Source organism: Mus musculus, chromosome 19, assembly GCF_000001635.26.
Source record: "Mus musculus strain C57BL/6J chromosome 19, GRCm38.p6 C57BL/6J".
Taxonomy (NCBI): Eukaryota; Metazoa; Chordata; class Mammalia; order Rodentia; family Muridae; genus Mus; species Mus musculus.
The window spans coordinates 35899381-35924809 of record NC_000085.6 but is presented as its reverse complement, the minus strand read 5'-3'; the positions used below and the strand labels follow the sequence as shown (position 1 = coordinate 35924809).

General features: G+C 40.0%; 1 long non-coding RNA gene across 1 annotated transcript in view; it reads left to right on the top strand.

The window, feature by feature from the left end:
• Positions 1-231: 231 nt before the first annotated feature.
• Positions 232-25429, top strand: part of A830019P07Rik (RIKEN cDNA A830019P07 gene) — an 89358-nt gene continuing 64160 nt past the window's right edge. The window contains exons 1-2 of the long non-coding RNA NR_152130.1: positions 232-440; positions 1263-1323. This is a non-coding gene — a long non-coding RNA (RIKEN cDNA A830019P07 gene). The remainder of the gene's footprint in view (positions 441-1262; positions 1324-25429) is intronic.

The window sequence follows — 25429 nt, the reverse complement described above, 5'->3', positions numbered from 1 at the left end:
TTACTCATTCCACATTAAGAGGGGACGCCTGATTTCTTCCCTCCTGGATATCATGGTATTTTGGGTTTGCCTGTAAGCAGAAGAAGGCAGCAGGAGGGTGCTGCACAGCTTCTGAAGACAGATCAGAGGTGAGGATGCAGCTGGCAGCTGGCTTGCTGGAAAGTGTGTCAGAGCCTGGAGCCTCCATGGCAACATTCTCAGGCCCCGTGACCACCAGGCTGGCTGGACTCCCAGAGAGTCACATGGAAAAGCCCTGAGACCGCATGGAAGAGCATACTGTTTTCCAGCCTCTCCTATTTCCTCCAACTTCCTGTTTGTCCGTTGTCAGCCACTGTGGGACAAGGGAATGGGATCTTAAGGGACTTCCTTATTGGAACCTCATCATGACGTCCAGAAACAGGAGAAATGGTCTCTGTCATTTTACACCATGGAGGTTTGAGGTGAGTCATTATACAAAAGTAACCAAAGCTATTTTAAATGCCAGTTAGATTCCACAACTGTCCCCCAAACAACATGACACAGTAAGGACAACCACGAACACATCTGCAAGTGGCCAGTGGCCTCCTGTGCAGCATCCATGGGAGGTACTGCCAATTTTAAGATCTGCCCTAATGAAAGATATGAAGGGAAACACACTGTAGCCCTTAGGATTGATGGGATGTGGCAGCACGTGCGCAGTGGGAGAAACAAAGACGGTGAGCGAGTTTGAGAGCTCGCTGCTGAGACTTTTTGTTTTGAAAAACCTTAGGAGTTTGTAGTTAAAATGACAGGAGTTTCGAAATACCAACAACAACACAAAAACAAAGCAAAACTGAATGACATAACTAAAAGGACAGTAAAATCACTGAAATTCACCAGCAAGAAATAAACACGTAGATTTTTTAGTGCATATGGATGCACAACAAATATAGCACACATCACAATTCAGCTGGGAGTATCCTACACTGGATTAGTGTTTATACAGCTATATAGATATTCTAAATATGATATGTGTCACACCATGTCACATTATTTATCTAACTAATCATTTAGTGATGGACATTTTATTTTCTCTTTACAATTTTATGTACAAAGCAGTGGGTTATGTTTGCACATATTTCTTCTCCAATGTGTGTGTGTGTGTGTAGAATTTCTATGTATATGAGATTGTTGGATTGAATGAGGTTTATTTATAACTGATTCTAAAAATTCTCATTTATGATTGTGACATGGATTGACAAAGCCATCTCCCTGAAAAGCCTGTCTTCTCTTATCCTCTTCAGCAGCTCTTGGCAAGGACAATTCTTCCCTCTTTGGCCATGTTCGGGTCTGGCCATTTATGTGGTGAGTTTTGTGGTTTTAAATGATTTCTTTTCATTGTGTTTGCGTCTCAGCAAGGGATGAAACTGAACCTCTTTGTACTTTTGTCAATTTGAACTTCTGTGAATTGACTCTTGATTGTCTTTTGGCCATCATTCTTTTCGTAAGTAGTTTGTGGGAATGCTTTGTGTAATAGCAGTAATTCTTTATGCATTGTTTGTCTTGCTATTTTTTTCCTGTCCTTCAAACATTATCATTGTGGCATTTTGATTTTGTTGCCCAGAAATTCTATGTGAATTGATTTCACTCTATAGCTTCTGGCTTCAGTGACAAAATTCTTGTTACAATTTGTTAGGTTAAAAGCATTCACCTATATTCATGTTTTTGCATTTATTATGAATTTTATTATACTTATAATTTATGAAATTTAACTTCTGTAATAAGGCCAGTTGTCCAATATCATTTGATGATTAATCACTCTCCAGTTACTGGAAATGATACATTTATCATGTACTAAGTTCTCTTTATATTTTCATTTGTGCTTAGATTCTTTGAAATTGTTCTCTTTTTTCCCTCCATGCTAACACAGTTCATGCTAGTGTTTCTGTCACTGTGAAACACTGGGAGTTACTCTCTAAAGGTGAAAGTTCACGATCCTCTTCCTGCTCTTTGAATGGCTTCCATTATGTTCTTTATGGATAAATGTTAAAATAATTGTTACAATCTGAAAAGGAGGAGATGGCATAGCTGGTAAAAGATCTTCCCGTGGAAGCAGGAGTGCCTGTATTTGGATCTCCAGAACTCAAGTAAAAAGTCAAGAGCAGTCTCACTGGTGTCCGTAATGTCTGTGCTGGAGTGGCTGAGGCAGGAACACTGCTGCGACTCCTGACAGCCTAGCCCTGGGGCTGGGAGAGACACTGCCTCATAGGAGCAGGACATAGGGTGTTCTCTTTTGTGCAAGTGCATCCATGTACACATGTATGCATATAACATACACATCAGACATGTACACACACACACACACACAATTCATGTAAATTAAAAATATTAAAATAATCCCATGGTGATTTTATTTGGGATTTATTGTCTATGTTCCAGAGAGCTGACTCCTTTACGGTACCACATCTTGCTGACCAGAATCAAGCACCATCATTTCATTTAGTCAATTAAGTTTCATTTCTCTGTATGCTTTGTACAATTTCTAGCGGTAAAAAATTTCCTTTTGGTTTTTCTGTCATTTAAAAAAATTATCCATCGCTATTGCAAATACTGTAGTTCTATATCTGGTTATACAGACATGGAAAGACAGTAATTGTGTTTTTGTGCATCTTGAAGCTGATTATCTTAATGATTTTCTTAATAGTCCAAAACTTTTCTATTTTGCCCCTGGGGTTTTCAGGAAATTATAAATTGGAAAAGGTTATATATTTTATAACCTTTTATTGACTGGAAGTAATGATATTTTTACAGTCACACACAAATATGTATAGCTCATTTAACTGAATTGATCGCATTGGCTTGAATCCTCAGAATAATGTTTGGTGACTGCAATTGTCCTTTCTTTGGGCTTTAATAGAAATATTTTCATTATTTCTCCACTAAGTGTCATGCTGGATTCAGATTTGCAAAGAATTTTTCAATAATATGCCACCATTGCCCATCCAAGTTTATTTTACAGTTTGGTTTTGAAATGCATAACAGATTTGGAATGAAATAAATGGACAGCTAAGAAATATATTATATTAATTTACTTACTAATAAGGAAGTATTCCTAAGGCTTAAAATGACATTTACTCACAATCTAATATCCTTTGGGAGTATTTAATCAAAATCCTTTCTCAAAATCTCTGAGATTTTGGGGGTGAGGTTGATCAACTACTTTTTAAAATTTATTTATGTATTTATTTATGTATTTATTTATGTATTTATTCACTTTACAACCCAGTATCAGCCCCTTCTCTCATCCCAGTATCTCTTCACATAGGTTCTCCCCCGACCATGATCAACTATTTTTTGTTTGATATGATTTATATAATGTTATATTTAGAACATGCATTTGTAATATTTCCTCTTTCTTTAAAAACTGTTCAAGGTGTTAGTGAAGAACCTTATTCAGGTAAATGAATCATATTTACTTATAAATAAAATTGTTCTGCCTTTTTTTTTTTGACAAGTGGCTTTTTAAAAGCCCAATCTTTTACTTATGGTTTTGGTGTCACAACAAAAGGCTGTCAACACCATATTTTAATTAAAGTTTGTAGTTCATGTCTGCAATACCAGCATTTGGGAAGCTGTGGCGTTAGAGATTGTTATAATTTTTAATTCAACCTGGGATACATAGTGAGAACCTGTCCTCAAAACAACAAAAGTTTCCAAGAGAGTCAGAAATGGAATCTTATGGTTTCTTTGGAAAGCCAGTTAGGTGGGATGGTGTTTTGCTGGGCCAAACATGTGAAGGCATGTCCTCCTGAAGCAAACACAGGTGAAAGAATTTTTTACTAAAGCTAACAGTGAAAGGGGGTGTGATGAAGGATGCCTTACTAGCAACGTGCATGTATTGGTTCACCTTACATTGCATAGCTGAGCTCCATTTGTCATGATTCCATAAAGAGAAACACACCAAAAAAACTTCTGTTGGTGTTCTGGTGGCTTCTTGCCTCTTCTGTGGACTTGGGCTGATTCACAGTGATGTCTGCTGATATGGATTCATGTGGGGTTTTGCTAAGACTGACGCAAGATACATGGTGAGGAAAGACCCGTGGAGGACATGTGATGTTTGGAGGGAGTATAAATAAGATTCAAAGGACAGTAATGGAGACTTGAATAGTTAGCTTTGCAACACATCTTTGGTCTTGTATATTAGTCTTTGCTGATCTATACTTCATTGAGAGAGGCATGGCAGAGAGAGACAGGTGTCCTTCTCCCTGGTGGTCCTAATTGTTCCTGCTGACTCATGCAGATTTGGCTGAGGCCTGGCTGTTTCTGCTAGGTCATGCCACCACTGCTGATTGGTATTTTGCTATCCTGACACTACTGAACTGGACTGCTGGATAATTTGTGAAGTGTTTGCAAGTGGATTGAGCTGCCACTGCTGATTTCTGTGAACTGAATTGCTGATTTCCTAACAATGCAGACTGGATTTCCTCCAAAGAACAATTTCTAAACAGGTCTACTGCCCTTGTATCCTAATAATCTTTCTTCTCCTCTACCTCTGGTGGGTGATGGGCTAGAAGGGAGGCTAAAGTGTTTAAAAACTCATGTTAAAAATAGGGTTTAACTTAAGAAGAAGGAAGACCAAGGGTTTAACTCAAGAAGAAGGAAGACCAAAGAGTGGATACTTTGTTCTTTCTTAGAATAGGGAACAAAATACCTATGGAAGGAGTTACAGAGACAAAGTTTGGAGCTGAGAGGGAAAGAAGGACCATCCAGAGACTGCCCCACCTGGGGATCCATCCCATAAACAACCACCAAACCCAGACACTATTGCATATGCTAACGAGATTCTGCTGACATGACCCTGATATAGCTGTCTCTTGTGAGGCTATGCCAGTGCCTAGCAAACACCTAAGTGGATGCTCACAGTCATCTATAAGATGGAACACAGGGCCCCCAATGGAGGATCTAGAGAAAGTACCCAAGGAGCTAAATTGGTAGGGAAACTCTATAGGAGGAACAACAACATGAACCAACCAGTACCCCCAGAGCTTGTGTCTTTAGCTGCATATGTAGCAGAAGATGGCCTAGTAGGTCATCAATGGGAGGAGAGGAACTTGGTCTTGTGAAGGTTCTATGCCCCAGTATAGCAGAATGCCAGGGCCAGGAAGCAGAAGTGGGTGGGTTGGGGAGCAGGGTGGGGAGAGTATAGGCAACTTTTGGAGAGGAAATTAGGAAAGGAAATTTGAAATGTAAATAAAGAAAATATCTATTAAAAATAGGGTTTAAAAATTTAAGTTTACAAGGCCTACTCATTTTTCATCAAGGTTTTCCACCCTTAAATAACATTGTGCACATGTTCTTTTTATTTTATGATTATCACTCAGTTCTCACAAGGAATTGGTTGTACCAAATGCAGGTGCTTGAGTCCCCTCAGTATTGTGACACTGTTTTTGTATTTAGTCTGCACACATCTGCCTATGTATTTTAGATAATTCCTGGATTACCTACAATATCCAATACAATGTAAATGCCATGTGTATTGCTTTGTCGTTTGAGATGTAATAACACAGGAAATCAAAAGTCAATGCATGTTCAGTACTGGTACAATATAATTTCCGGAATATTTGCATCTTGAAATGTGGAACTTGCAGATGTGGAGGGATGACTGGATATTCTCTTTTTGTTTTAAGAATTAATTGTCATGGTAAATTTCTTTTGCAAGGAAAAGTTTCTCTCAAACAGTAAAGTGAATCAAACATCAGCAACAAAACACTGGGTGGTGTTGGCTGCCTTTGGCGAAGTCTAGAAGAAGGCACTGGCTACAGTTGTGTAGTTGAAGATACTGCTGTGTCAGAATTACCAGAGGCATGCAAGCTCATGAGGACTGCCAGTATGCTTTGTGATCTCAATATCCTATATTTTCTTTCTTCTTCTTAACCACAAAGTTGAAAAGGACAGTTATCTCTGAACATGTGTCGGCCTGAGACACCAATCCATAGGCAACGTCATAAGTTCTGACCAACTAATAATGCTCTGGTGATTTACAAATTGCAGAGACAGTCAGTGTGGTGTAAAGAAGAGGCCAGCACGGGAGGTGGCAGGCCAGGGACATGGCCTCTGCTGAAACCTAGGATTGAAACCAAAGAGCAGAAGGCTGCAGCGAAGACAATCCCTCCTCCTGAGTTTGAGGGCAGCCATCTCTGGAAAGCTCACACTAGGAGGGGTCTCCTCATACATGACTGGCTTCATGCAAGTGCCTTTAACATTAATCCTAGGACAGGATAATGCCTTCTTCTGTTGGCTACTATGAGCAATGGGGAAAATTTTGTTTTTCAAAGATGAAATGAAATGCTTATCATATTAGGAGATTTTTGTATTGATATTTAAATGATGGAAATGTATAATTACTACAAGAATACTTTAAAGGATACATTTAACCTAAGCATTTAGTCTAAGAAATGAATAAAAACCCAGCATAAATTTTTATGTACAGATCAATTTATCATAATATATATTATAATATATGTGTAAGCCATCTCTACAAGGGGTGCTGTGAGCACACAGACACAGACTAATTATAGTAAAAATAAAACATAACTTCAGCATAATTTATGTTCTCTATTAAATGGGGATTTTGGTAATAAAAAGAATACAACATGACTAAATGAACATGGGTGGCTCCTGGGCATGACAGAAAACTTAATAGCTCTTGTGAAAGGTATATCTTTGTGGTGGGAATATGGCCTCCATAGGGCATGGCTATCAAGGTAAATTAACTCCAACTCAGCCTTCAGTCAGATACTTTATTCATATTCAAGATTCATAAACATAGGGGTGATATTCCAGGTTCATTATCTCTGGGTCCTATGTTTACCACTTATCAAAATCAAAAGTATGTCATAACCATTATACCATGATTCTGTAGAACAGGCAATGATTGCAGAAGCTGCCTGTTTTGAGGCTACAATGAACCACATATTTAATTTTTCCTGCAGTTAGGTATGTAACTTGCATCTCATTCCTGAACAGTAGAATGGAGCAAAAGTGATGTTTATTATTTCTTGTGTTTGTGTGTGTGTGTGTGTGTGTGTGTGTAGGAGCGTAGGAGCAGGGGGGCATGTTTACAACTCCTACAGAAGCAGTCTCTGCCTTCTTATCTCCAAATGGTACTAGTTTAAGAGACTCCATGGCCATGGTCTTTCGAGTTCTACTACAGTACACAGACAGAAAGTGAGACACAAGTGTTAATGATTTGAATTCATTCAGATTTAGGGATTAAGGAGGATAATCTACTTCAACACTTAAGGATAAACATTGATAGACAACATCCCCTCCCCCAAACTTGAAGCAAACTTTCTAAGTAATATACTTGCAAACAAAATCTAAGAACACATCAAAAAGATCATTTACCATGTTCAAATAGACTTCATCTCAGAGATACAGAGATGGCTCAACATACATAAATCAATAAATGTATTCCACCATATAAACAAACTGAGAGACAAAACCCACATGATCATCTCATGATGAAAAGATCTTTGACAAAATCCAAGACCCCCTTATAATAAAAGTCATGAAGACATTAGGGATACAAGAGACATACTTAAACACGATAAAGGCAGTTTACAGTAAACTCATAGACAACATTAACTTAAATGGAGAGAAACTCAAACCAATTCCATTAAAATTAGAAACAAGACAAAGTTGTCCACTTTATCCATACCTATAGTACTCGAAGTCTTATCTAGACAAATAAGACAACTGAAGGAGAGATCAGGGATACAAATTGGAAAGGAAGAAGTCAAAGTATCTTTATTTGAAAGTTATATAATTTTAGATAGTATACACACCACCACTAATAATTCCACCAGGAAACTTGTACTGCTAATAAACTTTTTCAGCAAAGTAGCAAGATACACACCAAACTCACAAAAATCAGTAGCCCTCTTTTATACAAATGACAAATGAACCAAGAAAGAAATCAGGGAAATAGTACCTTTTGCAAGAGACTCAAATTAAATAAAATATAAAATAATGTAAAATATCTTGGGTGAACTCTAACCAAGCAAGTGTAAAACTTGTGTAGCAGTACCCAATTACAATACTTAATCTCAGAGTTCCTAGCTACCCACCCCAAAGTTCTGGGTTCCCTCCAAATGAAAGATGCACACACACACACACACACACACAATCTTTATATTTAAAGAACTTAATGGCTGGGCCATATCCTAATCTCCACATGGCTAATTCACCTCCCTCTGATATTCCTGAGCTATTACTTACTAAATCCTATAGTACATCTTTGATGACCTGAACCCAGTTGGGCAGCCTTCTTGGGCCTGCTTTCCCTGCATCCCCAGACTCCTACATGGTGGCTATGTTCTCTGTCCCACACCTTCTAAGGTGTGACATTTCTCTCCTCCTCCTGGCATGGCAAGTGTTCTTCCTTTCTCACTTGGTCCCTCAACCAGGGATCCTAAAGGTCCTGCCTCTATCTGCCCTGCAACTTTATTTATCAATCAGAACCAACTGGAGGCAGGGTTACTCTGTGTCTTATGTACAGACCTGTGGATTCTCATGAAAACAATTTTGGGGACCCAAATTAACATAATGCAAGCATCTTTAGACCAAACCCACTACAGACTTGTATGATAAAAACATTAAGATACTGAAGAAAGACATGGAAGAAGATATCAGAAGATTGAAAGGTCTCCCATGCTCATGAATCAGAAGGATCAATATAGTAAAAATGACCCATTTACCAAAAACAGTCTACAGAATCAGTGCAATCCCCATCAAAATTCCAACAGGACCCTTCACAGATCTTAAAAGGATAACTCTCAACTTCATGTGGTAACCAAACCAACCCAAACCCAACTCAACTCAACCCAACCCAACCCAACCCCAAACATAACTCAGGATAGCAAAAACAATTTTTGAACAATTAAAGAACTGATGGAGTTATCATGATTATTGACCTCAAATTGTACTACAGATCTATAATAGTAAAAACAGCCTGGCATTGGCACAGAAACAGACTCATTGGTCACATCAGAGCCTGGATGCAGTGTTTTTCATTCAGTGAAGGGTTAGCATTTGCAGTGTGTTTATCCTGTCTTATTCTCCCACACAGCTGTTCTCACATGGCATCCTCTGAGGTTCTCAGAACCTCCCTCCTTCCTCTCATCCTTGCTCCCACAACTCTTGTTCTACTTCAGCTTCCTCTTTCTTTCTTGGTGTGCATCGCAAAACTTCAAAGAATTAACAGGCACAATTGGGTTTTCCCAGAGAGTGGGAAAAAGACAGAGCCAAAGCAAGTATCAGAGGAGGAGAGTAGGGGGAAAGTCTGGGAAATTTAAAAAAAATTTAATAATATCTGTGACATTTGAAACTTAAAAGACACTTCAATGTTAAACAGTAGAAACTTGATTAAACTTTTATGGTCATTACTGGCTACGTGCATAAGATTGACTTCATCTCTATGGTCCTAAAACATATAACTTAAAAGGACTGTTTTATAGTCATCAATAGAAATATTGCAGAATTATAGTAAATAATACAAAATGAAAAACAATATAGTTTTGTCTCTTGGTTGTGAGCTTTAGTATCTAACAGTTGAGTCATCTCTTCAGTATGCATGGCACAGTTTGAATGGGCAGCTTCAACTTTAAGTAAGAATTAGTGCAGTGGTAGGGTTGCAGTTTTGAAAATTTTATGTGTACGTGTTATAAATGTGTGTTTAGTAAGAATGTTTGTCTTCAGATATGGACATTACAGGATATTTATTTTCTTTTTGACTTTTCTATAGTTTGACAATGTTAGTAGGGAGTGGGTGACAGGTCATTCCTGCAGTGGCCAGGTAAAGTCCAAAGTGAATGTGTGTTGCTGACTTGGGTTTGGCTGTGTGGAGTCCTAATGATTTAGATCCATGGGAGTAGCAAAGCCTTCCCCAGGCGAGGCTCACAGGGATGGCAAAGCCTTTCTTAGGTCTGAGTGCAGATGGTAACAGTATGTGGAGAAAATGCCCACTGTACCTAGATGTTTACAGCCTGAGGGCTGCTCCTATATAGACAAGGAGTTAAGTTGAGCCTGTCTCCTTATTCAGCTGTATGTACTAACATTGTCTCCTGATTTATCTACATGCAATAACCCCTCACTTTGTTCAGCTTTATGCAATAATTCTGTCTTCCTGTTCAGTTGCACAGAGTAGACACACTGAGCTTTTGTGGTGTAGCGGCTTCTCCATCAGAAAGCCCAGAGCACTCCCAGCTTTTCTTAGCCAGTTTCATTTGTCATCTTTTCATTTCATTCACTGTCCCAACTAGGCCAAACACTGGTGCTATCAAAGGCGTGGCAATATTATCTTTCTTTATTATTTTCACCCTTCGTAATAAACGCCAGTAGATGCCTGATTAGAAAATTGTACCAGTTAATTCACAGTATTTGCTGTCACCCATGCTGTCACCTGACCTGTGACCCCCACCTGGGGAGCAGCCTCCCCACTTGGTCCATCTCTCTCTCATATAGCCCTGTGGATCTGAATCTGCTCTTGTCTAATTAATTGCCTTCCAGATATATTTGCTTTTCTGTACATCTCACTCGTTGTATATCATTTATACAAGTGTGTGTACAGGTACACTCGCTAATCGGAATTTCACAGCAGCAGCCTGGCCTACTCCTACAGTGCAATTCACAGACTCTGGTGACATGGAGCTGACCTGCTCTTCACAACAGAACTATTGAAATTTCTGTCCAATGATGTTGAAGTAAGTTCACATGCTTAAACATGGAGGTGAATAATATTTGATGATTGTGCCAAAATTTATTTAGCAGGTTTGATGTGCTATTTTTCTTACAGAGAAATCTATAGAATATTAAAATGAAGTTTATGTTATGTTTAACAAAAATGAATTTTGCTTAATATAATACAAAGCCATTTAAGGCTAACTTTATGACATGTGCCCCTCATGAAACTGCTAAATACCAGTGAGAGGAGTGAGTAAATTATCATAGTTGATTTCAATTTAGATTATTAAAACATTTCCATAGACATTGAAGTCAGAGTTGATTAAACTTTAAACTTAACTGATTGAAGTATTTATTATATAATGATCAAAAAGTACAGGAAAATACTTTAGCTGATTAGATAATTATGAATAAATAAATACGGATATAACTTAGATAATTTGTTTCAATTATTTTAGTGATTGCTATATGGAAGAAATTAGGAAATTATAATCTTGATATTGTATTAAACTGTCAAGGTTGAAGTTTTGAAGATGAATAATTTCGTGATGTATTTGTGGCCATGAATTTAGATATCTGTCTTAATTATTTTTGAGATATTGTTTAAAGAGACAGTTGTGAAAAAATCAATAGAAAATGTGAAAATTTGAATGTTATTAGCAAAATGTTTCTAGATCACTTCCTTAGATGAATTTTTAGTGATCGCTCTTAGCAAAGGTGTAATAGGTGTCTATATCAGTCCGTGTTCTGTTACTATTACTAAATGACTGAAGCAGGATAGTCTTATAAAGAAAATTATTTTATTGAGCTCTTCATTCCAGGAGGTTAAATGCTTTATCCCAACATCATTCCAGGTCATGTGCAGACTCCAGAGCTGATGACATCACAAATATGGAAGTATGACTGAAAGAAAAAGATCACGTCTCCAGAAAGGAAGCCAGATCTGTGTCAATAAATCCACTATCAGCAATGGTCTGAGAAATAGCATACCTGTCATTGCAAACTTACAATCCTTTTCCCTGACTCTCTTCAAGAGCTATCAGTGGATGCCTGACACTTCATATACTATCAAATCACATCTAGACAGTGGATTTATTGATTCAGATCCAGCTGACTAGGGTAGGGTAAAGAAGAAATGTGATATGGCGCTTTGTTCACTTGCTTTCCTTTGGTCTCAGGTACACAAAAGCACCAAGGGCAGATGAGGGTCCCTGACCTGTGACCTTGCCCTCTGGCAGACAATAGCTACACATTCCTGTACCCTCTATACTGTCTCACTGTGCTCTTCAGCCTCTGGTCTAAATGAGTTGTGGCTTCCCAGTGCACAGCAAGAGAAGGTGCCAGAGATGAAGCTGAGCAGTCAAGGCTGCAGTTCGAATCCTAATGGCGTCTCTGTGTAGATACAGAACATGTGAGTTCCGGGATGACTGTGAGCAATCAGAGCTTAACTGATTGACTAGGGACCCAGATTGGCTAGGAAATTCTGTCGTACTCAAATATATATCCTAATATTAGAATTTCTGATACAATTAACTCTGCTTGCTGCATAATTTTCAACATGAGTCATTGCTATTTTTTTTCTCTCTCTCTCCCAAGCATCCCTTTCAGTTATGAATCTTTTGGTTCTAACTAATTTTGTCCTTGTTTACTTCTGGGTTAATTATTTGCCAACTGTCTGCATTTCAATGAGGAGGAGGAAACACTCCATAGTGAGGCTGGCTCAATGACTTGGACTTGAACAGAGGTGAGGGCTTTTTGTCCCCAGGGGAAGCTAGGAAATGAAAGGGTTCTTTTTCTAGGAGTGACAAGTCTGCAGCTGGGCATGTATATATTTCAACCTTTTAAAATGCATATTTTATCAGAAAGGCATTTTGATGAGGAACACAGTTCCGAAGCTGTCCAGATAGCTGTTTTCTTTTATTCTGATTAAATCAATGCTGATGTTGACACAAGTGTTAGCAGCCCAGAACACAGGTGGTGGAAGATTTTCTGAAACTGGCCATGATAATAGAGGACCTCACCCACAATTTTCCTTACCTAATGGTTGGCCCTATTTAAAGAGAAATCACTATTTTTATTTTGGAAGACAAAAATTTAAAAAAATAAAAGAAAATGCACTACAATATGAAATCCCAAACATGGAAGAGTACAGAAAAATAAATCTGTGTTTTTAATGATGTTACATTGTTTTCTAAAAGACAGAGCCCAATAGGTTCTCAGAAAAGAGTAGCACACTAAGAGAAAAATGAATATTTTGCCAGCAGAAATTAGGGGAGGAGCAGGGAAAAAAATCAATACAGACATAAGCATACTTTTTTAAGCAACAAGAAAGAACAACGTTAAGACTCCTGGCATGTCTGTCAGGTTGGAATGATGGAAGTCATGGGGAACCACAAACACAGAATGAAAATAACAAAAGATAGTTACGATATGTCACAAAATGATCAAACTGAAGTCAGAAAAAGCAGAAGACATAGCACAAGGATAAATGACCATAAAGAAGGGACGCAGTACAAAGAACAGTGCACACTGAAGCATGACTTCCATACATTCGAGGGGTGCTTATAAGCACAATTTTATATATATGGATAAAACTACCAAACCAAAATGTACTAGAGAGTAATTTTTCCAAACTAAATAAAAACACAAAATTACTGATAAAAGGACAGTTTATCATAGAAAGACAAAAATTGGTATAGAATTATGGATAGTAAGATACATCCAGGATAAACTACTGAATGCCAAGAAGGAAAAGTCAATGGCCAGAAAATTAAAATTGTACACAAGAGAAAGCTTTCCAGGCTTCTCAATAGATCTACTCATCAACTGAAGACAAAAAACAGTAGCTACCAATAAATGAAGTAGACTTTCTGAATTATGTTAGGGAAAATGTACTTTTTTTTTTCCATTTTTTATTAGGTATTTAGCTCATTTACATTTCCAATGCTATACCAAAAGTCCCCCTTACCCACCCACCCCCACTCCCCTACCCACCCACTCCCCCCCTTTGGCCCTGGCGTTCCCCTGTACCGGGGCACACAAAGTCTGCGTGTCCAATGGGCCTCTCTTTCCAGTGATGGCCGACTAGGCCATCTTTTGATACATATGCAGCTAGAGTCAAGAGCTCAGGGGTACTGGTTAGTTCATAATGTTGTTCCACCTATAGGGTTGAAGATCCCTTTAGCTCCCTGGGTACTTTCTCTAGCTCCTCCATTGGGAGCCCTGTGATCCATCCATTAGCTGACTGTGAGCATCCACTTCTGTGTTTGCTAGGCCCCGGCATAGTCTCACAAGAGACAGCTACATCTGGGTCCTTTCAGTAAAATCTTGCTAGTGTATGCAATGGTGTCAGCATTTGGAAGCTGATTATGGGGTGGATCCCTGGATATGGCAGTCTCTACATGGTCCATCCTTTCATCTCAGCTCCATACTTTGTTTCTGTAACTCCTTCCATGGGTGTTTTGTTCCCACTTCTAAGGAGGGGCATAGTGTCCACACTTCAGTCTTCATTTTTCTTGAGTTTCATGTGTCTAGGAAATTGTATCTTATATCGTGGGTATCCTAGGTTTTGGGCTAGTATCCACTTATCAGTGAGTACATATTGTGTGAGTTCCTTTGTGATTGTGTTACCTCACTCAGGATGATGCTCTCCAGGTCCATCCATTTGGCTAGGAATTTCATAAATTCATTCTTTTTAATAGCTGAGTAGTACTCCATTGTGTAGATGTACCACATTTTCTGTATCCATTCCTCTGTTGAGGGGCATCTGGGTTCTTTCCAGTTTCTGGCTATTATAAATAAGGCTGCTATGAACATAGTGGAGCATGTGTCCTTCTTACCAGTTGGGGCTTCTTCTGGATATATGCCCAGGAGAGGTATTGCTGGATCCTCCGGTAGTACTATGTCTAATTTTCTGAGGAACCGCCAGACTGATTTCCAGAGTGGTTGTACAAGCCTGCAATCCCACCAACAATGGAGGAGTGTTCCTCTTTCTCCACATCCTCGCCAGCATCTGCTGTCACCTGAATTTTTGATCTTAGCCATTCTCACTGGTGTGAGGTGGAATCTCAGGGTTGTTTTGATTTGCATTTCCCTGATGATTAAGGATGTTGAACATTTTTTCAGGTGCTTCTCTGCCATTCGGTATTCCTCAGGTGAGAATTCTTTGTTCAGTTCTGAGCCCCATTTTTTAAGGGGGTTATTTGATTTTCTGAGGTCCACCTTCTTGAGTTCTTTATATATGTTGGATATTAGTCCCCTATCTGATTTAGGATAGGTAAAGATCCTTTCCCAGTCTGTTGGTGGTCTTTTTGTCTTATAGACAGTGTCTTTTGCCTTGCAGAAACTTTGGAGTTTCATTAGGTCCCATTTGTCAATTCTCGATCTTACAGCACAAGCCATTGCTGTTCTGTTCAGGAATTTTTCCCCTGTGCCCATATCTTCAAGGCTTTTCCCCACTTTCTCCTCTATAAGTTTCAGTGTCTCTGGTTTTATGTGAAGTTCCTTGATCCACTTAGATTTGACCTTAGTACAAGGAGATAAGTATGGATCGATTCGCATTCTTCTACATGATAACAACCAGTTGTGCCAGCACCAATTGTTGAAAATGCTGTCTTTCTTCCACTGGATGGTTTTGGCTCCCTTGTCGAAGATCAAGTGACCATAGGTGTGTGGGTTCATTTCTGGGTCTTCAATTCTATTCCATTGGTCCACTTGTCTGTCTCTATACCAGTACCATGCAGTTTTTATCACAATTGCTCTGTAGTAAAGCTTTAGGTCAGGCATGGTGATTCCACCAGAGGTTCTTTTATCCTTGAGAAGAGTTTTTGCTATCCTCGGTTTTTTGTTATTCCAGATGAATTTGCAAATTGCTCCTTCTAATTCGTTGAAGAATTGAGTTGGAATTTTAATGGGGATTGCATTGAATCTGTAGATTGCTTTTGGCAAGATAGCCATTTTTACAATGTTGGTCCTGCCAATCCATGAGCATGGGAGATCTTTCCATCTTCTGAGATCTTCTTTAATTTCTTTCTTCAGGGACTTGAAGTTTTTATCATACAGATCTTTCACTTCCTTCGTTAGAGTCACGCCGAGATATTTTATATTATTTGTGGCTATTGAGAAGGGTGTTGTTTCCCTAATTTCTTTCTCAGCCTGTTTATTCTTTGTGTAGAGAAAGGCCATTGACTTGTTTGAGTTAATTTTATATCCAGCTACTTCACCGAAGCTGTTTATCAGGTTTAGGAGTTCTCTGTTGGAATTTTTAGGGTCACTTATATATACTATCATATCATCTGCAAAAAGTGATATTTTGACTTCCTCTTTTCCAATTTGTATCCCCTTGATCTCCTTTTGTTGTCGAATTGCTCTGGCTAATACTTCAAGTACTATGTTGAAAAGGTAGGGAGAAAGTGGGCAGCCTTGTCTAGTCCCTGATTTTAGTGGGATTGCTTCCAGCTTCTCTCCATTTACTTTGATGTTGGCTACTGGTTTGCTGTAGATTGCTTTTATCATGTTTAGGTATTGGCCTTGAATTCCTGATCTTTCCAGAACTTTTATCATGAATGGGTGTTGGATCTTGTCAAATGCTTTTTCTGCATCTAACGAGATGATCATGTGGTTTTTGTCTTTGAGTTTGTTTATATAATGGATTACATTGATGGATTTTCGTATATTAAACCATCCCTGCATCTCTGGAATAAAACCTACTTGGTCAGGATGGATGATTGCTTTAATGTGTTCTTGGATTCGGTTAGCGAGAATTTTATTAAGAATTTTTGCATCGATGTTCATAAGAGAAATTGGTCTGAAGTTCTCTATCTTTGTTGGATCTTTCTGTGGTTTAGGTATCAGAGTAATAGTGGCTTCATAAAATGAGTTGGGTAGAATACCTTCTACTTCTATCTTGTGAAAAAGTTTGTGCAGAACTGGAGTTAGATCTTCTTTGAAGGTCTGATAGAACTCTGCACTAAACCCGTCTGGTCCTGGGCTTTTTTTGGCTGGTAGACTATTAATAACTGCTTCTATTTCTTTAGGGGATATGGGACTGTTTAGAAGGTCAACTTGATCCTGATTCAACTTTGGTACCTGGTATCTGTCCAGAAATTTGTCCATTTCGTCCAGGTTTTCCAGTTTTGTTGAGTATAGCCTTTTGTAGAAGGATCTGATGGTGTTTTGGATTTCTTCAGGATCTGTTGTTATGTCTCCCTTTTCATTTCTGATTTTGTTAATTAGGATTTTGTCCCTGTGCCCTTTAGTGAGTCTAGCTAAGGGTTTATCTATCTTGTTGATTTTCTCAAAGAACCAACTCCTCGTTTGGTTAATTCTTTGAATAGTTCTTCTTGTTTCCACTTGGTTGATTTCACCCCTGAGTTTGATTATTTCCTGCCGTCTACTCCTCTTGGGTGAATTTGCTTCCTTTTTTTCTAGAGCTTTTAGATGTGTTGTCAAGCTGCTAGTATGTGCTCTCTCCCGTTTTTTCTTGAAGGCACTCATAGCTATGAGTTTCCCTCTTAGAAATGCTTTCATTGTGTCCCAAAGGTTTGGGTACGTTGTGGCTTCATTTTCATTAAACTCTAAAAAGTCTTTAATTTCTTTCTTTATTCCTTCCTTGACCAAGGTATCATTGAGAAGAGTGTTGTTCAGTTTCCATGTGAATGTTGGCTTTCTGTTATTTATTTTGTTATTGAAGATCAGCCTTAGTGCATGGTGATCTGATAGGATACATGGGACAATTTCAATATTTTTGAATCTGTTGAGGCCTGATTTGTGACCTATTATGTGGTCAATTTTGGAGAAGGTACCATGAGGTGCTGAGAAGAAGGTATATCCTTTTGTTTTAGGATAAAATGTTCTGTAGATATCTGTCAGATCCATTTGTTTCATCACTTCTGTTAGTTTCAGTGTGTCCCTGTTTAGTTTCTGTTTCCATGATCTGTCCATTGGTGAAAGTGGTGTGTTGAAGTCTCCCACTATTATTGTGTGAGGCGCAATGTGTGCTTTGAGCTTTACTAAAGTTTCTTTAGTGAATGTGGCTGCTCTTGTATTTGGAGCATAGATATTCAGAATTGAGAGTTCCTCTTGGAGGATTTTACCTTTGATGAGAATGAAGTGTCCCTCCTTGTCTTTTTTGATGACTTTGGGTTGGAAGTCAATCTTATCAGATATTAGGATGGCTACTCCTGCTTGTTTCTTCATACCATTTGCTTGGAAAATTGTTTTCCAGCCTTTCATTCTGAGGTAGTGTCTATCTTTTTCTCTGAGATGAGTTTCCTGTAAGCAGCAAAATGTTGGGTCTTGTTTGTGTAGCCAGTTTGTTAGTCTATGTCTTTTTATTGGCGAGTTGAGACCATTGATGTTAAGAGATATTAAGGAAAAGTAATTGTTGCTTCCTGTTATTTTAGTTGTTAAAGGTGGCATTCTGTTCTTGTGGCTGTCTTCTTTTAGGTTTGTTGAGGGATTACCTTCTTGTTTTTTCTAGGGCGTTGTTCCCGTTCTTGTATTGGTTTTTTTCTGTTATTATCCTTTGAAGGGCTGGATTCGTGGAGAGATAATGCGTGAATTTGGTTTTGTCGTGGAATACTTTGGTTTCTCCCTCTATGATAATTGAGAGTTTGGCTGGGTATAGTAGCCTGGGCTGCAGTTTGTGTTCTCTTAGTGTCTGTATAACATCTGTCCAGGCTCTTCTGGCTTTCATAGTCTCTGGTGAAAAATCTGGTGTAATTCTGATAGGCTTGCCTTTATATGTTACTTGACCTTTTTCCCTTACTGCTTTTAGTATTCTATCTTTATTTAGTGCATTTGATGTTCTGATTATTATGTGTCGGGAGGAATTTCTTTTCTGGTCCAGTCTATTTGGAGTTCTGTAGGCTTCTTGTATGTTCATATGCATCTCATTCTTTAGATTTGGGAAGTTTTCTTCAATAATTTTGTTGAAGATGTTTGCTGGACCTTTGAGTTGAAAATCTTCATTCTCATCCACTCCTATTATCCGTACGTTTGGTCTTCTTATTGTGTCCTGGATTTCCTGGATATTTTGAGTTAGGATCTTTTTGCATTTTCCATTTTCTTTGATTGTTGTGCCGATGTTCTCTATGGAATCTTCTGCACCTGAGATTCTCTCTTCCATCTCTTGTATTCTGTTGCTGATGCTCAAATCTATGGTTCCAGATTTCTTTCCTAGGGTTTCTATCTCTAGTGTTGCCTCGCTTTGAGTTTTCTTTATTGTGTCTACTTCCCTTTTTAGGTCTAGTATGGTTTTGTTCATTTCCATCACCTGTTTGTATGTTTTTTCCTCTTTTTCTGTAAGGACTTCTACCTGTTTGATTGTGTTTTCCTGTTTTTCTTTAAGGACTTGTAACTCTTTAGCAGTGTTCTCCTGTATTTCTTTAAGTGATTTATTAAAGTCCTTCTTGATGTCCTCTACCATCATCATGAGATATGCTTTTAAATCTAGGTCTAGGTTCTCAGGTGTGTTGGGGTCCCCTGGACTGGGCGAAGTGGGTGTGCTGGGTTCTGGTGATGGTGAGTGGTCTTGGTTCCTGTTAGTAAGATTCCTCCGTTTACCTTTCGCCATCTGGTAATCTCTGGAGTTAGTAGTTATAGTTGACTCTGTTTAGAGATTGTTCTTCTGGTGATTCTGTTACCGTCTATCAGCAGACCTGGGAGACAGATTCTCTCCTCTGAGTTTCAGTGCTCAGAGCACTCTCTGCTGGCAAGCTCTCTTACAGGGAAGGTGCGCAGATATCTTGTATTTGGACCTCCTCCTGGCCGAAGAAGATGGCCCAAAACAGGACCTTTCTCAGACACTGTGTTGCTTTGGCAGTTCCCAGGTGGTACAGACTCTCACCTAAGCAGACTAAATTCCTAAGTTCCTTGGAGTCCCGGGACCAAGATGGCGACCGCTGCTGCTGTGGCTTAGGCCGCCTCCCCAGCCGGGTGGGCACCTGTCCTCCGGTCCGGAAGGTGGCCGGCTGTCCCCGGCCCACAAAGGGTGCTGCCTCAGCGCCTCTGTGCTTCCGCCTGTTCCAGAAGCTGTCAGGTTCTCTGGCGCACCCTCTCACCTGTTCAGACTAATTTCCTAAGTTCGGCGGGTCCCGGACCAAGATGGCGACCGCTGCTGCTGTGGCTTAGGTCGCCTCCCCAGCCGGGCGGGCACCTGTCCTCCGGTCCGGACGGTGGCTGGCTGTCCCCGGCCCACAAAGGGTGCTGCCTCAGCGCCTCTGTGCTTCCGCCTGTTCCAGAAGCTGTCAGGTTCTCTGGCGCACCCTCTCACCTGTTCAGAGTAATTTCCTAAGTTCGGCGGGTCTCGGACCAAGATGGCGACCGCTGCTGCTGTGGCTTAGGCCGCCTCCCCAGCCGGGCGGGCACCTGTCCTCCGGTCCGGACGGTGGCTGGCTGTCCCCGGCCCACAAAGGGTGCTGCCTCAGCGCCTCTGTGCTTCCGCCTGTTCCAGAAGCTGTCAGGTTCTCTGGCGCACCCTCTCACCTGTTCAGACTAATTTCCTAAGTTCGGCGGGTCCCGGACCAAGATGGCGACCGCTGCTGCTGTGGCTTAGGTCGCCTCCCCAGCCGGGCGGGCACCTGTCCTCCGGTCCGGAAGGTGGCCGGCTGTCCCCGGCCCACACAGGGTGCTGCCTCAGCCCCTCTGTGCTTCTGCCTGTTCCAGAGGCTGTCAGGTTCTCTGGCGCACCCTCTCGCCTGTTCAGACTAATTTCCTAAGTTCGGCGGGTCCCGGACCAAGATGGCGACCGCTGCTGCTGTGGCTTAGGCCACCTCCCCAGCCGGGCGGGCACCTGTCCTCCGGTCCGGAAGGTGGCCGGCTGTCCCCGGCCCACAAAGGGTGCTGCCTCAGCGCCTCTGTGCTTCTGCCTGTTCCAGAAGCTGTCAGGTTCTCTGGCGCACCCTCTCACCTGTTCAGACTAATTTCCTAAGTTCGGCGGGTCTCGGACCAAGATGGCGACCGCTGCTGCTGTGGCTTAGGCCGCCTCCCCAGCCGGGCGGGCACCTGTCCTCCGGTCCGGACGGTGGCTGGCTGTCCCCGGCCCACAAAGGGTGCTGCCTCAGCGCCTCTGTGCTTCCGCCTGTTCCAGAAGCTGTCAGGTTCTCTCGAAAATGTACTTAATATGTCAGACATCAAGGGATAAATGATTTGGTCATGGTGTGTGTGTGATGCACAGCTCATAAAAAAACACAGTCCAAAAGGCAATGGGAAATCATGATTCAACAACAGACTATGCAATGAAACTTCAACATGTAAAATGGCTGTCTAGTAGACATTGTGACCTGAGGAAAGGGTAGAAGAATGAAGGATAAGGGTTCCTCTGTATTTTTTCAAAACGGGCTGCTAAATAAGTAGACACAAACAGAAAGAGTTCCATGCAGTTTAAAGAATAATCTGGTATTTTTGCTTTGGGGACATCTTCATAAGTGAATCTTTTTGGTGTGTGCTATAAGTTTGTATGCATGCCCAAATGAATGTGTGTGTGTGGTTTGTCAGGATGTGTCTGGAAAGATGTGAAGGTCTGTGGGCAAGATCCAACATCTTCCTTTACCACTCTCTACCCAATTCTGTGAAACAGGGTCTCTCACTGGACCTGGAGGTCACTGGTCAAGCTAGACTGGCTATTCAGTGAACTGCAGTCATCCACCTCTTTCAGCCCCCTTGGTACTGCATTATAGATTTGAACCCACATTGGTTTTATTTTGTTCTTATGTTGGTGTTGGGGATCCCTTAGCTCCTCATGCTTCTACTCCATGCAACTAACCAAATGAACCAACTTCCAAGTTCTATCAATGAATATAAATTAAGGAAGTAATTTTTAGTTGCTCTGTAACACATTCTGATAACAATAATAAGAAAATGAAAAATTGCCAGTTGTTCAAGACACAAACATTCTTTTCACTTATTGATTCTTTTTATATAATATATCTTGAAATCGGTATCCCATCCCTCTGTCTCTTAGGCTTCTAAGGGATATTAATAAATTACAATATAATGTGATAAGATAAAGCAAAAACAAACACATTACAATAGGACAAAGCAAACATAAGGAAAAGAACCCAAGAAAGGGCACAAGAACCAGAAACAGGCACAGAGATCCATCTTTCACATACTCAGGAATCCCATAAAAGCACAAAACTGGAAGCCATTACACATAAAGGACCTGTATGGTAAAAAAGAAATGGAAAAAAGCAGTTAAACCTAAAAAAGAAAAAAAACCCCTAAGACAAAGATGCTACTTTAAAAAGATTTCTCTAAAGATGGCATTGAGTTTATTTTGTGTCAGCTGTCTACTGCTGGGCATACAGCCCACTCTCAAGTATGCTTTGTCTCCCCAGTGAGTCTTCCTTAGAAAAAACTAAGTGGTTACCAATTAGAGATAGTTTTTGGGTTAGGGATGGGACCAGTGTCCACTTCTCCTTTTCCTTGCCAGTGCTGGGCATGCTTAGTCTTTGTGCATTTGTCCTGTTTCCTTGGTTCCCCAGTGTCCTCCATCCCCTTTGGCTCTCACATTATTTCTACCTACACTTCTATAGATCCTGAGCTCCGAGGGAAGGAGGGATTTGATAGAGACATTATGTTCAGTGCTGAGTGTTCCCCTCACTCTTTGAATAAGGTCTGTCTGTGTTTCTGTATTTGGTCTTTTTTTTTTTTTTTTTTTTTTTTTTTACTTCAAATGGAAGCTTCTCTGATGATGACTGAGTAAGGCATTGATCTTTGAGTATAGCAGAATTTCATTAGGAGTCATTTTATTGCTGCATTCCTTTAGTAGAGCAATAGTATTGGGTTTTACCATAGGTCTCTGGCCTATTTAGTCTCAAGTCCTTGACACCCAAGGGAAGTCAAGTATGGGTTCCATATTGTGGAAAATAGTCTGGGATTAAGTAAAGTAGCCTGTTCTATCTCTGCAGAAACTGCATAGCTCTAACTCCCAGCCTGCTAGTTGAAGTCTCAGGAAGAAAAAGGGACACTGTGAAAAGTGATTTTAGGCTTTATTTCTAAGTTCTTCAGTTCTACAAAAAGTTTCTATAAAAGTTCTCCTCCAAAAAATCCCACACAAAGACGCAACAAAGAAAGACAACTTCAGACCAATTCCCCTTATGAATATTGATGCAAAAATACTCAATAAAATTCTCACAAACTGAGTCCAAGAACACATCAAAATGATTATTCACCATGATAATGTAGACTTCATCCCAGGGATACAGGAATGGTTCAATATATGGAAATCCATAAACAAAATCTACTACATAAACAAACTCAAAGGAAAAAAAAACCACACACATGGTCATTTCATTAAATGCTGAAAAAGAATTTGAAAAAAATTCAATATCTCTTCATGCTAAAAGTCTTGAAAAAATAGGAATTCAAAGCCCATACCTAAATATAGTAAAAGCAATATATGGCAAACCAGTAACCAACATCAAACTAAATGGAGAGAAAATTGAAGCATTCCCACTAAAATCAAAGACCAGAAAAGGCTGCCCACTTTCTCCCTATCTGTTCAATATAGTACTTGAAGTTCTAACTATGGCAATTAGACAACAAAAGGAAGTCAAAGGGATACAAATTGGAAAGGAAGAAGTCAAAATATCAATATTTACAAATAATATAATAGTATACTTAGGTGACCACAAAAATTCGACCAGAGAACTCCTAAACTTGATAAAGAACTTCAGCAAAGTAGCTGTATATAAAATTAACTGGAACAAATCAGTAACCCTCCTCTACAAAAAGGACAAATGGTCTGAGAAAGAAATTATGGAAATGACACCCTTCACAATAGTCACAAACAATATAAAATATCTTGGTGTGACTCTAACCAAACAAGTGAAAGATCTGTATGACAAGAACTTCAAGTCTCTGAAGAAAGAAATCAAAGAAGATCCCAGAAGATGGAAAGATCTCCCATGCTCATGGATTGGCAGGATTAATATAGTAAAAATGGCCATCTTGCTGAAAGCAATCTACAGATTCAATGCAATCTCCATAAAAATTCCAACTCAATTCTTCATAGAGTTAGAAAGAGCAATTCTCAAATATATCTGGAATAACAAAAAACCCAGGATAGCGAAAACTATTCTCAACAAAAAGAGAAATTCTAGGGAATCACTATCCCTGTCCCAAAGCTGTATTGCAGAGCAATAGTGATAAAACTGCATGGTATGGGTACAGAGACAGGCAGGTAGATCAATGGAACAGAATTGAAGACCCAGAAATGAACCCACACACATATGATTACTTGATCTTTGACAAAGGAGCTAAAACCATCCGGGGGGGGGGGAGGTGAAGATAGCATTTTCAACAAGTGGTTCTGGCTCAACTAGGGGTTAACATGTAGAAGAATGCAAATTGATCCATTCTTATCTCCCTAAACAAAGATCAAGTCCAAGTGGATCATGGACCACCACATAAAGTCAGATACACTGAATCTAATAGAAGAGAAAGTGGGGGAAATCCTTGAATACTTGAGCACAGGGGAAAACCCTACTGAGCAGAGCACCATGGTGTAGACTTTAGGAGTAACAATCAATTAATGGGGCCTCATAAAATTGCAAAGCTTCTGTAAGGCAAAGGACACTGTCAATAGGACAAAATGGCAACCAACAGATTGAAAAAAGATCTGTAACAATCCTACATCTGAGAGAGGGCTAATATCCAATATATACAAAGATCTCAAGAAGTTAGACTCCAGAGACCCAAGTAAACATACTAAAAATGCATAACATAGCTAAACAGAGGATTCTCAACTGAGGAAACTCCGTGGTCAAGAAACATCTAAAGGCATGTTCAACATCCTTAGTCATCAGGGAAATGCAAATCAAAATAACTCTGAGATTCCACATTACACCAGTCAGAATGGCTAAGATAAAAAACTCAGATGACAGCAGATACTGGCAAGGTTGTGGAGAAAGAGGAACACTCCTCCATTGTTGGTGTGATTGCAAGCTTGTACAATACCTCTGGAAATCAGTTTAGTGGTTCCTCAGAAAATTGGACATAGTCCTACCTGAGGACCCATTAATACCACTCCTGGGCATATACTCAGAAGATGCTCCAGCATGTAGTAAGGACACATGCTCTACTATGCTCATAGCAGCCATATTTATAATAACCAGAAACTGGAAAGAATCCAGATGTCCCTCAAGAGAGGAATGGATACAGAAAATGTGGTACATTTACACAATGGAGTACTACTCAGCTATTGAAAACAATGATTTCATGAATTTCACAGGCAGATGAATAGAACTTGAAAATATCATCCTGAGTGAGGTAACCCAATCACAAAAGAACACACATGGCATACACTTACTGATAAGTGGATAGTAGCCCAGAATCTCGGAATACCCAAGATACAACTCACAGACTGTATGAAGCTCAAGAAGAAGGAAAATCAAAGTGTGGATGCTTTAGTGCTTCCTAGAAGGGGGAACAAAATACTCATGAGAGCAAATATGGAGACAAAGTCTGGAGCAGAGTCTGAAGGAAAGGTCATCCAGAGACTGCCTTACCTGGGGATCCATCCCATATACAGTTGCCAAGCCTGGATGAAGTCCTTACTGCTGGGAGCCTGACAAGGCTGTCTCCTGAGAAGCTCTACCATAGCCTGATAAATACAGAGGCAGATGCTCACAGCCAACCATTGGACTGAGTGCAGTGGCCTCTGATGGAGGAGTTAGAGAAGGGACTGATGAAGCTGAGAGGGTTTGCAGCCACATGTGCTGAA